Below are 14,762 nucleotides of genomic sequence, written 5' to 3'. Positions count from 1 at the left end.
CACTTATTTTATTTTACATTATTCTTTTTGCTTCATGAAAAATGACCCCACATAGCAATACCAAGAACTGTAAACATCACAGAACAATGCCTATGAGTTCCCTGGTTTAAATGTGATACCATTGTTGTTATAGCAGTATTTTATCATGAGTCTAGCTTGTTCATGGTGCCTTGCATTATGTCCCTGCTGGTGGATGTGGGGTCATTTTTCGATGTTGCAAATGAAAAGCCAACAGCCAGTGCCCATTAGTTTCGTCTAGTATTACGAGGTGCGTCATGGGAACCATCAAACCCGTCTATAGCCCTTTTTAGACTTGACTAGAAGTAAAATCAGCAATATCATCGATAAAACATTTAGCATCTGTTTTATTAGCAGCTTTAGTGTTGCTACTTTCCATATTTAGGTTTTTTTCTGCTTTTCTTAATGACATTTTTGTTTCGCTGAGAAGGTGCATAACCAATGAAAGCTTTTCTGTAAACCTTTTGTAGCTATGCAATTCTTAGAAAATGTTTTACTAAATCAGGCAGCCTAAACTTAGAATACTTGCATTTAGAAACATTACAATCAATTTAAATTGATCATACATTTCTGGCTGTTTTTACACAAAGCTGCACATGGGATATTAAGTGCACCGCGAGGAGGTCTCTGGATTAGCTTTGGCAACTTTGGGATATTTATTGTGGACTTAAATCTCCACACATGGGCATTTTCACTTTCTGCCTCCACCAGGAAAATGGCCACCAATTTAGAGAGCTATTCTTACTAGTATTTGATGTACATTTTAAAATAATCTCAAGTATTATAGCCACAAAATTATTCTCTACAACAGCACCCAGCGGGTGCTGTTATAGAGAGATTGTGCACTACACCAGACAATGTACTACACTGTCGAGAGCTTTGACATCTACAAAGCAAGCTAATACTGGTAAAATGTTTCATACCATAATTACTGCATGTTCAAAGCTCACGTGTGAAGTACAGATACTGGTGCTTCAGCAAGAACCGAGGATGAGCACCCTTCCTGGTTCTGAAAAAAAATAAACATGGAAAAATGCTTTAAGCAGGATTAAGAAACAGGGTTGAAAGAAAGTGAGCAAGCAATTCTTTCAAAATATGCAAAGCAATGCAAACAAATATTTATTTCAACTTCATGTCTACAAACGACAATCTTATTAAGACTGGTAATGGGGTCTTGGGTAAAAAAAGAGCAGAGAGCACTTATATAAATGCTACAGGGAACCTTCAAGTCAAAAATTGCTTGACCACTTAAACTAATCACTGTTCAACAAATTCATGAAAATTGAATGGATGAAAAACCAGCGGTAAACACAGGACACAGTTAAAAGAGAACAACGGGACAAGCTTATCCCGTCGTTCTCTTCCGTACCCTGCGTTTTCCGCTGGTTTTTCATCCATTCAAACATGTACCAACTAGCACAGTCCGACGCCTTGGCATCATAAAAAGACGAATTGTCACTCCTTACAGACAGTTGGAAAAAAAGAAAGTATAAAGCAGGTGACAAAATTAAAATGACAGCAGATTGGTTAACTTTTAATTTTAAGTGATAATATAAAAAATAATGGCATGAATGAAAGTGAGCAGCAACCAAAGGACCATGATGCTAGGCCGACATTCCACTTTGAAGCAAAATATCCGCTTTCAACGCTACATAGGCCAAACATGCAATGAGGCAACCCTTTAGGCCCACAAAAACATACCATAATCTTTAAAAAAGCTACAATTTAGTTGAGAAAAACTGACCACAACAAATTGGAATTGACAACTAGATACAGTTGTCACACCCAAGCAAGCCGGCGAAATATGAACAGATATCTAGCTGTCCTACCCCCTATTTGTGCCCTAGCCTCTGATCCGCTGCAGCAAACAAAAAAATTGTTTATATGTAGAACTAGTATTACTCTTGTTCAAACATAGACAGTTCTAATCAAGGAGCCAAGTAGGTTTTGTAACGGGGAACGCTCTTCGGATAAAGTCCTTCGTTAGAGTATTATATTTGTTTCCATCAAACACAAAAAAATGCATGGTAAAGTGCCGACATTAACTTTGTCTACTGCGGTTTTTTCATGGTTACATCACTACAGCAACCAAAAATACAATACAGTGCATTAAAGGGGCCATTGGGACAACATAGAATTTCGTTTCGTTCGACATAATTCCTGTATTATAAGTGCCCCCACCACTTGACCAGCAGCAAATGATGCTGCATTCACTGAGAAATTAATTTAAATTAAAAGTCTGATTCTCCCACCATATCGTGTGTTTTTGGGATGTAAGCAATGAAGCCATAAGTGCGTGTAATCAAACAAACTACTGCGTCACTCGGGTCTGCAGCCTTGCTAGCCATCAGTCCTCCAAGGTGGAGCTACCATACTCATCCACGAACCGTTGTTTGCCATTGCTTTGTTTTTGACCGCGTCTGCACCTGGCTTGTTTTCGTTACTGTAGAAAGTAATGGTTTTGTGAAACATGGGGTATCCTCGACAAACAGGGTCACGTAAGACAACATCGCCTATGCCAATCGGCCAGTGCCGTGCAGGCCAACTCCAAAGCGGCGGAGTGCTGTCCAGCTAAAACAAGCATAGTGCACGCCGTACCAACAGCAGTGCGCATCGATACTTGTATGTTTACGCGTATTTTCGTAACTTTCATTGTTTACTGCACCATTTTTACTGCTGTAAAATGAATATGCATTACATTTAAGCGCAAATAGCTCGTTCGGCATGTTTATAAGGCCTGCCCCAATTGCGTTTGCTTTTGCCGGCCTCAGCCAATCACACAGCTGGGGACATATGACACCATAGGTACTGCTGTGGGAAATGAGCTAGTGGGTCACATGGCCATTCCCTTTTGCCTAATTATATAGCTTATTCGAGTGAAGTGCGCGTTAAAAATGGTGTCAGTATGATTCTAACGAGGCAATCTGTCGAATGAACGAAACTTGTGTGTTGTCTGCATGGCCCCTCTAAGCAAAGGCAAGGCAGCTAACGTTTTTATTTAGGCTGCCTTCATGCACACATTAGTGCTCTATTACTGCCAGAAACTCATTACGGGAATCCTGACATATTTACAGTTGCAATAAAAATCAGAAATAGAACGAAAAATCATTGGACACTCCACCATGTCCTAAAAACAAAGGAATAATGTGCGAGTGAGCTACCTAAAACACTGCGACAGAAGATCATATTCATCAAGGCAACTAATAAGAACCATGGCTAGTGCATAGCCACCACGTAGCTCATTTGTTAAGAGCGTATGTGCGTCCCCACAAGTTGGCTGTGTAAACCCACTGACACCTAACAGAGTCCAAGGTTCGACAAAACTCGTCAGGGGAGGGTGATTTATTGATGAAATACAAGCAGGCACTCGCCTGGTCAAAAACAAATAAAGACGTTTTGGGGCCCCTACTGGTCCCTTCATCACAATGAAACGGGGTGAAAGGTCGCGATTATTTATAGGTTCGGTGGCGCAGAGTGTGCATGTATATCTGGGGGAGATTACCCCGCGACCGGTTAATCATGCTTTTAGTTGGTTGAATATGCACTGATTCTAAAAGTAGTCGTGTCGACAGGCGCTTCTCCGATGCGATTATAGTTGCGGAATCCCAATCGACGTGGTCAGTAGCCAGGTGATGATCTGCCAAGGCATTTCAGCTTGCATTGCCATTTTTTGACATCGTTCTATTGCTATTTAATTCTTTTAAAAATTTGCAGTTTCACCTATGTAGGATTAGGAACGAAAAAGATACGCCGACCAGTCCAAACAAAACCTACTGACGTTTCGGCTTCCAGCACGGAAGCCTTGTTCACAATAAATGCATCACCAGAAGTGGGTCGTTTAAGTGGGCTTGAATAATGGCTGCAAAGAGCGTGCGTAGATCGGGTTTAGATTTCAGTCGTTACGATTGACTGTGTTAGATTTGGTCTGAATGATTAGTGATTCCAGATGTAGCCATGATGCGGTCACTTTTTCTGTAGCGACGATTCTTGGATTGTCCCAATCAATCTTGTGGTCACTCATGACGGCGTGTTCGGCTAAAGCATTGTTGCGGATGGTTTTATTCTTTACGTGACGTGCATGCTGCTGCAGACGATTCTTATAATTTCCTGCAGTCTGCAGTCCGCTGCAGTCTGCACAAGGTATCTCGTATACCACACCGGGGAAGCGTTCCTTGGGAAAGCGGTCCTTGACTCTCACGAGCTCATGGCGCATCTTTTTGGCTGGAACGTGGGCCACCTGCACGTCATATTCCCGTAGGACACGTGCCAAACATTCACTTGTTCCTGGAAGGTAGGGCACAGGAGCTCTCTTCATCGGGGCAGGAGGGACGTCCAGTTGTCCCCGTCGGGTAAGTTGGCTTTCCGTTGCATTTATAAAGTGCCTCGGGTAACCGCAGCTAGCCAGGTCGTCCCACCCCTTTGCCGTGTCCATCGCTGCATCCTCGGGCTTCGAGCACAATCTTTTCGCACGCTGCAGTAGCGTGCTAACAACAGCCCTCTTGTGGGAAGCGGGGTGCACGGAATTGAAGTTCAGGTAGCGGCCTGTGTGCGTTTCCTTGCGGTATACGCTGAAACGTAGCCTCTGGCCCTGCCGAGACACGAGGACGTCCAGGAAGGGAAGTTTGCCATCGGCCTCCTCTTCTGACGTGAACTGAATGGCACGTTCCATACTGTTGACTTGGGCCAGCAAGCTGTTCGCCGCGTCTTTCTGAACGACGCAGAAACAATCGTCGACATAATGCAAGAACACTTTTGGTTGAGGGACAAAGGAGGCTAGCGCGCGTGCTTCCAGCGCTTCCATGGTCAGGTTCGCCGCCGTGACCGAAATAGCGGCACCCATTGGAGTCCCCTGCCTTTGCTTGTAAAAATGGCCCATAAAGACGAAGTACGTATTGTTCAGGCAAAAATCTAGAAGCCTGCGTGTTTCTGGCACATCCATCGGTGATCTCCCGGCAACGTCTCACCAGCCTCGAGAGCAGTGGTGCATACGTTGACAGCCAGGTCAATCGGAACGCTCGTTAAAAGGGACTTCACGTCGAAGGACACCATCAAGTCGTCTTTCTCGATCACGGTGTTGCGAGTCTTCTCGACAAAATCGAAAGAATTACGAACGTGAGTGGTCCCTTTACCGACGAGCGGAGCCATAACTTGGTGCAAGAACTTCGACAGGTGCCCCACGTTCCATCCAAAAAGATGTGCCATGAGCTCGTGGGAGTCAAGGACCGCTTGCCCAAGGAGCGCTTCCCCGGTGTGGTATACGAGATACCTTGTGCAGACTGCAGCGGCGTGTATATCGGAGAATCAGGAAATTCTAAGACTCGTCTGCAGCAGCATGCACGTAACGTAAAGAATAGAAGCGTCCGCAACAATGCTTTAGCCGACCACGCCGTCGTGAATGACCACAAGATTGATTGGGACAATGCAAGAATCGTCGCTACAGAAAAAGTGACCGCATCACGGCTGCATCTGGAATCACTAATCATTCAGACCACATCTAACACGGTCAATCGTAACGACTGAAATCTAAACCCGATCTGCGCACGCTCTTTGCAGCCATTATTCAAGCCCACTTAAACGACCCACTTCTGGTGATGCATTTATTGTGAACAAGGTTTCCGTGCTGGAAGCCGAAACGTCAGTACGTTTTGTTTGGACTGGTCGGCGTCTCTTTTTCGTTCCTAATGTACCCTCCCGGTAAGACGGGTTTCCGTCATGCTCTCAACTTCACCTATGTAGGATGCGTCGCAATCCTTGCATGGAATTTTGCAGGCAACTCCGGGAATCTTGATTTTTCTAAAGGGTCCTTCATGCGTACCAGCTTCTGATTAAGCCTGTTCGTTGGCACGCGTGCAATGTTAACGCCATATGTGCCAAACACCCTTGCAAGAGCTTCACTGATGCCTTGCGTGTAGGGCACGACAGCGCGGTTTTGCCTGTATTCTTCAGGAACCCTTTCGTGGGAGGCAACTGAAGCCCGCAATTTTTGCGTCCTCACAAGCTTTGAACGGTAGCCATTGCTGCGAAGGTCCTTCCTTACCACGGCTAGCTCTTGCTTGCACAGACAATGCTCAGAGCAGATTCGTGATGCGCGTGAGAAGAGTGCAGCGGCGACAGAGCGTTTTTGGCCTATAGAATGCGCAGAGTCGAACCACAGGTATCTACCCGTGTGGGCCGGCTTTCGATACACACTGGTTGTAAATCCTTTGGCCGACCATCTCACAAGTATGTCGACGAAGGCGATCTGTCCATTATTTTCTTGTTCCGTGGTGAACTGGATGCTTGGAACACAAGAGTTTAGATGCTCAAATAAAGGCATTAGGTCTCGGCGGTGGATCACACAAAAACAGTCGTCTACGTAGCAGACAAAGATCTTGGGGCCATCTTGTACGAGCATAGCACGGAATTTTCTAGAGCCTCTAAGGCAATATTTGCACAGACTACTGAAACGGAAGATCCCATCGCTGTTCGAAACCGCAGCTTGTAATAGTGTCCGTTGAAAACAAAATATGTGTTCTGCAGGCCAAATTCCAGGAGACGATATAAGTCTTGCGTCTCAATTGGCGAACGTGAAGGCAGAGATGCATCGTTGTCGAGTAGATCCTTGCAACTCCGGACCGCGTAATTTTGCCTGGAATTTGGCCTGCAGAACACATGTTTTGTTTTCAACGTAGAATGTTACAAGCAGCGGTTTGGAACAGCCATGGGAGCTTCCGTTTCAGCAGTCTGTACGAATATTGCCTTAGAGGCTCTAGAAAAGTCTGCGCTATACTCGTACAAGACGACCCTAAGATTTTTGTCTGCTACGTAGACGACTGTTTTTGTGTGATCCACCGCCGAAACGTAATGCCTTTAATTGAGCATCTAAACTCTTGTGTTCCAAGCATCCAGTTCACCATGGAACAGGAAAATAACGGACAGATCGCCTTCCTCGACGTACTTCTGAAACGGTCGGCCAAAGGATTTACAACCACTGTGTATCCAAAGCCAGCCCACACGGGTAGATACCTAGGGTTCGACTCTGCGCATCCTATAGGCCAAAAACGCTCTGTCGCCGCTGCACTCTTCTCACGCGCATCATGAATCTGCTCTGAGCCTGGTCTGCGCAAGCAAGAGCTAGCCGTGGTAAGGAAGGACCTTCGTAGCAACAGCTACCCTTCAAAGCTTGTGAGGACGCAACAATTGGGGGCTTCAGTTGCCTCCTCCGAAAGGGTTCCTGAAGAAGACAGGCAAAAACGCGCTGCCGTCCCCTACACGCAAGGCATCAGTGAAGCTCTTGCAAGGGTGTTTGGCACAGATGGCGTTAAAATTGCACACGTGCCAACGAACAGGCTTAAGCAGAAGCTCGTACGCGTGAAGGACCCTTTAGAAAAATCAAGATTCCCCGGAGTTGCCTACAAAATTCCATGCAAGGATTGCGACGCATCCTACATAGGTGAAACTGGAAATTTTTAAAGGATTCAATAGCACCAGAACGATGTCAAAAAAGGCAATGCAAGCTGAAATGCCTTGGCGGATCATCAGCTGGCTACTGACCACGTCATCGATTGGGATACCGCAAGCATAATAGCATCAGAGAAGCGCCTGTCGACACGACTACTTTTAGAATCAGTGCATATTCAATCAACTAAAAACACGATTAACCGGTCGCGGGGTAATCTCCCCGAGACATACATGCGCACTCTGCGCCACCGAACCTATAAATAATCGCGACCTTTCACCACCCCTTTTATTGTGATCAAGGGACCAGTAGGGCCCCCAAAACGTCTTTATTTGTTTATTTGTTTTTGACCAGGCGAGTGCCTGCTTGTATTTCATCAACACCGAACTAACCCGCCTGAATCACCACTTTATAGACATTGAGCAATTCTTTGAATTGGTTTATTGTAGAGAGCTGTCTTGTTTATTTCCTTATTTTTTTGGCATCTCCGGTCTCATTTGAAATTGGGAGACCAGATAGCTTTTACTACTGGTCATGCACTGGTGACAACAAATATTTGATTTCACTTTAAACAATTTTCAGTTCTGTTTTATTGCTCACCAGCCAATGACCTGAAATATCAAAGGCTCTTAAAATATATGCTGGCATTTCTTTCCTGCACTGTAGTACAACTAATCATGACTTTTATCATATTTTGTTCACGAATTGAAATATTTAGAAAGTATTCAGCTGAATGATATTGTTATTTCAGAAGTATGCGCAATCAACAAGGCCTCAATAACTCTCACCACGTGGTTCACTTGTTTCTGTCACAAATAACCTGATTGCAGCCACAATCCACCCAAGACGGAGGTAACATACCCTCTGGGATGATGAATATTTAAAATGCCTTACGAGTAAGTGTTCAGCACATGAAATTGTGGCATTAAAACAGAAGACCCCTCTGTGGCATCCTTCACTTGGGGCAGTGCTTGATCACAAACTTCAAGAAGCTGAAAAATTCTCCATGCGCCGCTCCACCCAGCAGAAACAATGCAGGACGCAAGTTGGTAGGTGGACCGTTGGCATCCTGCGATTGTGAAGATTTTTATTTAGTAGATGGTCTTCTTTTTGTACCACTGTTGATTTCTCCTTTAACAAGCAGCTGAACTCCTGCAGGTTATACGAATCATACAAGCATAATAAAACGCAGCAGTGCAGAACAATTGGCAGGGTTACCTCAATTTTTCTTTTCTAGGAATGAAAACAATGTAGGTAATCTATACACAACTACAATCAAACCTTTCAATTTTTACCTACTTCACTCCTAAGAAGCACACATACACGTTAGACATGTGAGTAAGCCGCTAAATTTATGCCCACAACTTAATCAGGCATCAGAAATCGGCAGGGAACGTGTCACCTTTAAATGGCACTTTCTTCGTTCAGAACACGTAAATGGGCGAGAAAGACCCATGACTATGATTTGGTACCCTCATCTGGTATGGTTTTCAGGCAATGCTTACATCTCACTTCAGTACCTTCAGGTGGTGGAGATCTTTGAAAACTCATTGCGGGCAAGTGGGTTGTGTTCAAGCTCTCGTATCTTGCCAGCATATGCTGGATTCCAGCATTCCCAAATCAACGTGACGACTCGAATGTGGTGGACGCAAGAAAGAATAAGCACACGCCAAGGGCGTAGCCGGGAAGGGGGGGCGATGGGGGGCCAGTGCCCCCCCCCCCCCACCCCCCCCCATTCATATAATGTTTTATTCCAAGGCTGTGGTGCGGTTTAGGCAGCCTGAAAAACCGCCTGAAGTCACCTGCAGGCATGGAACCTGCAGTTTTAAGGACATTCTTGCTCAATTAAAGCTGAAAACAAGGGCTATGTCAACGTCTGATCCCTGCGCCCGCTCAGGATGGTGCTGTACCTGTCAATATATACAGCCCGGCTGCACTTTGCGCCGGGAGCTTGCCGCGAGCCGATCGAAACAGCCCCACTGTTTCCCTGGCGGAACAGCACGTCCGGGGAATGGCAGAACAGCAGGAAAAGCCTCATATAGGCTTACATGTGGACGGGAGCGTGTCATTCCTTGTCTTTACACTGGTACAAAGTATAATCACATGACAGAGCATGTCGCTGTATTTTGTTCAGTCAACTATCAATCCTTGATATGTTTATTTTTCTACCGACATCGCATTTCATTGACTATTGCAGATCCATAATTTCTGCTGCATAAAAAGCATTGCTCTGCCCATCTTGTATTTCCTCCACATCAACAAAACTACACAATTATCCTTATTGCGGAGCTTTGCTTTTTTGGCACTATTCCACTGTTTCCTTGACCTCCCTCTTGGTTAGGATCAGCATTCTGTATTTGCTTAACCAGAATTTACTGAAGCCATGTCTGGTTCGATTTAACAGATAGCAATATAATGAAATTTAAGAAACGTGCAACAAGCTCAACATTCAACAGCAGTGCAATAAGGTGTTCCGCTTAGCGCAAGTTTACTACTCACGTTACTAGCACAAAAAATAACAAAAGGCGATTACTTAAGGACGAAGACGCACGTTTGCTAGCTTTACCGCCATAATATACGAATTCATCGCATGTACAGTCCACTGCGATTCGAAGGTTGTCGCGGGAAAGCTACTCTTTCAAACGAAGCAGAAAGAACACCAGCTTTAGCAAATATTCCATGCAAGTTCCGTTATCGTCGGCGTAGATAAAGGGCAACCAAGTCCAAGTCTGTGCTTGATAACAACGAATGCACAGCTTGAAACCCAAAGGGTGGCAAGTCAGTCGTGCGGGCCATTGTTGTATCATGGAACAGCCAACAAGGGAGCGAAGAGTGCGAAATCTCGATTTTCATGGTTCCGAAACGAAACCATGGGCTGGTGGCCCGCTTGGCCGCTCGATGCTGGCGCGATAACCTTCAAATCGTGCTCGACTGTACTTCATAGCTGACAAGAAAAAGTCCCTTTTCTAAAGGAAAATCTTTTATATAACATGAGAATCCTGATAGTAAACAACCAGTGTTGGCCTCCTCTTCCGCCCGACAAACTTCGGGGACCGCGCGCCACTCACGAGCGCACTCATGATCACGCTCACGAGCGCAGGTCCACCTAACCACCTGCTCTGCGGACGAATGAATCACCCGTGGTCTGCCCATAGACCAGCGAACGGGAATTTAGGTGATCATCATTATCATCACCATCTAAGCTCCTTAAGGTGGGCTTTACGGTTAGTGTTGAGCATACACAAATCGCATGTTAAAGTCAGCTATTTCAAGCTTAGTTTGCAAAACAATGCGCAAGATGCCTTGCCTACATATTTCCCCGTCCCATCTTTTGGTCGACCACGCCCCCCCCCCCCCCCCCGAAAAAAATTCCTGGCTACGCGCCTGGCACACGCTCAATCAGGAGCACGTTCAGCATGCACGTCGGTTGTTTAAAAAAAGGGTATATATTGCTCAGAAGACTCAATGCTTGCACGCATCTTGGAGCAGCAACGGCCTTGACAGATGTGTTTGAGTGGTTTTCCTCTCTCATAACATCCACAGTGCTTTCAGGAAAAGCCCCAGGCCTAGCAATTAGCATGTTCCAGTTAAGAATAATGCTGCTGATACTTTACATTTTCAAATCTTTTTCTTTGTGGAAGGATGTTTCTTTATTGGCGGTACAGCACTAGCGTGCGTAAATCGCAGCCTTCAGAACCCCAATCAGGCCTCTTTAAATGGTACGGGCAGTTACATAACTATTTGAAAAAGTGGACTGCAAGGACTGTCAATTCACATGATAAACATAAAAAAAATAGCTGAAAACAGAACTGGTAAGGCTTTATCGAAGACTAAACTACGAAGGTAATAACATTTTTGTGTACCTAAGAAATATGGCTTCACCGTAAACATGACTAACACCAGGAAATTCGTATACATGGTGATTAACTGCTACGCCCACATTATGATTTTGGGTAAAACTTTGAGTTTTCCGAAATTAACAACAAAGGTTGCCATTTAGTGGCTACATGTTAGGTTATGCATGAAACACCAATAATTGTTGTTACGGGGGCGAGAACTTGTACATTCAAGTGATCGAACATTATTCAAGTATGGTAGCCCTCTGTGCTACCAAAACTGTGTTTGAAAACTTACGTTCTGGCGGCCAAACACTGTTGACAATGCTTGTGGCTCTTGTCCGGTTGAATGGAGGGACGTGATGTGCTCAGACCGTCCAGAGGTCTAAAACAGGATGACACATGATTACCACACAGGCAAGAATGGAAATTATTGGGTGCACGAATGTTACAACTCGGGCAACACAACATTCACCCAAAATCAATGCCCGCGTACAGCGGCACCGTACACATGGTGAGGTGGCTCGCCGCAAACGCAACGAAGCTTGCGAGGCGCGCACATTCGCTCCCAAACGATGCTCCCTCGCCATTCCCAACACGGCACAAACGACAGCGGTGATTAACGAAGCCGTAAACGCTGCGCAGCACAGTTTAGAGGAGTAGCCGCCCGCGTTCTGATAAACTACGCGTAAGACGTGGTTCGCAGTGGTGAACTCTGAAGCTGTTCAATATAGTGCTCCGGAATGGGAAACGTTACTGAGCGCCGCTGCGTTACTGAGCGCCAGTGCGTTCAGCGCTCAATGCAAGCACCACAATGTTCTTTCGCACATCGCCTTTCTAGAGACCAGCCCTCTAGGTTCAACCTAGCCAGTTCAGTTAAACAATTCACACACGCGGGCTCCTGTTAACGAATCCTTAAAGCGGCGATCACAGCTACAAACGACATCCAGTGACAAGAAAGGCGGCAAATGTGACGAGATAGCTTACCTGCCAGGACGTTTAAAGACGAAGACGAGCGAGCGACGTTCAGGGGCAAGCGCCAAACTAAATTAGCCGTCTTCAGGTGCAAAGTTGTTCTCAAATATTTCTTCGCGAAGTCGAACACGACAGCCAGAACCGAAAACGACGAGGGACCCAATTAACCCTGATAACTGCGCTTGTTTAACGGCACGACGGTACACCACAGATCACAATCGACGCCAGACGGGTCACGGGACCATTCGAGGAGGTAACTGGCCGCGCCGCCGCACGCCGTACTCAGGGTGTCGGCCATTGCCAGCGGGTTGCGTAAACAAATTAAAACGACAACAATAAATAATTGCCTATTTTACTGAATATAACAGTAACTTGTTATTTTTTGTGTGTAATATAATAAAGAAGCTCATATTTTTTAAGTTTACAAACACAAAACGCGAACTGAGTTTTTTGGCGCTCAGTTTGAACGTTAAAAATAGCAGCAGATAGTAAGATAACACTCCGCAATGAAATTTGGCAGTGTTCTTGTGTAAGTAATCGTATTATTATTTGGCGTCTGTTTATTTAGCGCCCGATTTCATGCCCCCTCCCTCCCCAACTTTTGTTTTCTTTTGATATCTGCCTTGTTCTCCAACGTTGTTTCTGCAGGAGAAACCAGGTGGTTTGTTTATTGCATTTGTACATAATATTTACGGTCGCTAACAATAAGAATGGAATAAAATTGTGATTGCTAGTACTTTATAACTCCACTGAGGGACGAGAATGACTGCTGTCAGAGGGGGCTATGATTGTGCTGGTGGGGCAGGAGAGGAACAGGGAACGACGGAATGATGATACAGATGTCACAGTTCAAGGTTGTGCTGTGCTCCGTGCAAGGTTGTAGAAAACAAAAAGTGGGAGAGGGAGTGTTATTCTGTCGATGTCGTAATAAGCAAGGGCTGATATTTTTTCCTGTTTCAACGTCGGTGCTGCCGCTGCTTTTTATTGAATTTGGCAGCTTTTTTTTTTTTGAATTTTTGACAAGGTTGGGTGGATGGTACAATGGGATGTCTTTTTGAAATTATATTGCATGCATGACCTCAATCAATGATGAGCTGAACACCTTTTCCCCACCCTTTCAACACCCTTCCAAAAAAAAGGGTGTTGAGGTTGGTCAACACCCTTTTTTTCACGCAAAAAGGGTGGAAAGCTACAAAAAAGGGTGTTGAGATTCAAGAAAAAGGGCGTAAGGGCCTCCCAACACCCTTTTTTTAATTATCTTACACCCTTTTTGGCCAAAAGGGCGTAAAAAAGTTTAGTGTGTACGTTCGTGGCGCAAACGCGCCGGCGAGCGAGGCGACCGTACCGCTAGAGCCGTAAGGCTCGTACACGGCGGGGTCGGGTGCGCTAGAGCTGCGGCACAGCTCCTTTGCAAACATATCCGCTGGGTTGCTACGACCAAGGCCCGGAGGGCATGATGTCGTTGCAGCCCGTGGTGAGCGCAGGTGGTCGCAAGAAGCGTTCCGCCCGCCGACACCGTGCGGCACGCCGGCAGGAGTGGGATGATAGCTCCCGTGACTCTCCCGCGCGGCGCTTTGGTTGCCTGCTAGGTTAGCGCTGCCTGGGCCCCAGTTGGGCCTGGGCGTAGTGGTGGCGGCCGACAGGCGCGGGACTATGTAATAATCCCCCGGGCTGTCGGAATGCCTCACGCCGGCTGAAGTGGGATGGCTCCCGTAACTCTCCTGCGCGGCGCGTCGCTTATCAGGGAGAACGGCGCCGCCTCGACAAAGCTCTAGCGTAAGTGGGGTGGCGGGCAGCAGCGGGTCTAATTAATCTATTTATCAATTAATGTATTTATTAGCAGCTTAAACAAAATTTCAACAAAAGCACACCAGAGACTTGGAGGGTATAATGAAAAACATGCAGTGCCATTCTGTGTTAGTGGTAACTAAGCTTTCAATACTTTCGAACACAAGGAAAGTAGTGCAATTGTTCATTAGTATCACCTCAGGGCTCTTTGCCCTCTAAAATCACATGTCCTCCTTACTCAGAATAAGCAAAGAGGAAAATAATGTGGGGAACTCACTTGCTCCAGCAAAGCCATGACAGGTTTGAAGGAGCAATGAAGACAAAATGCGAGTTTGGTTCATTCAAAAGATTGCCTTGTTAGAATCATAATGACACCACTTTTAACGTAAACTTCCCTCATATAAGCTGTATAATCAGGAAAAAAACAGAATACACATGCAACCAACTACTGTATTTCCCGCAACAGAACCTATGATGTCACACCAGCCAGCTCTGCGATTGGCGGGGGCCAGAAAGAGCAAACGCCGTTTAAGCAAAGCGTTTAAGCTCCCGAACGAGCTATTGGCGCCTAAATATAGGGCACATTCGTTTTTTATCAGTAAGAATGGTAGGACAAATAGTTGAAGTTACAAAAGCACACGTAAACATAGAAATACCGATGCGTACTGCTACTGGTATTTCGCGCACTATGTTTCTTTTAGACGCAC

General features: G+C 45.6%; 1 long non-coding RNA gene across 1 annotated transcript; it reads right to left on the bottom strand.

Moving 5' to 3' along the window:
- Positions 1-8,457: 8,457 nt before the first annotated feature.
- On the bottom strand, positions 8,458-12,472 carry LOC144139111 (uncharacterized). Its single transcript, XR_013316052.1, has 3 exons — positions 12,280-12,472; positions 11,591-11,677; positions 8,458-8,525 (listed from the first exon to the last, which is right to left on the bottom strand). It is a non-coding gene; the product is annotated as an uncharacterized LOC144139111 (long non-coding RNA).
- Positions 12,473-14,762: the final 2,290 nt, after the last annotated feature.

The sequence above is a fragment of the Haemaphysalis longicornis genome, unplaced genomic scaffold (genome assembly GCF_048455015.1).
Source record: "Haemaphysalis longicornis isolate Haplotype H1 unplaced genomic scaffold, Haemaphysalis longicornis Haplotype H1 scaffold_5, whole genome shotgun sequence".
In the NCBI taxonomy this organism is placed as follows: Eukaryota; Metazoa; Arthropoda; class Arachnida; order Ixodida; family Ixodidae; genus Haemaphysalis; species Haemaphysalis longicornis.
This window is presented reverse-complemented; position numbering and strand designations above follow the sequence as displayed.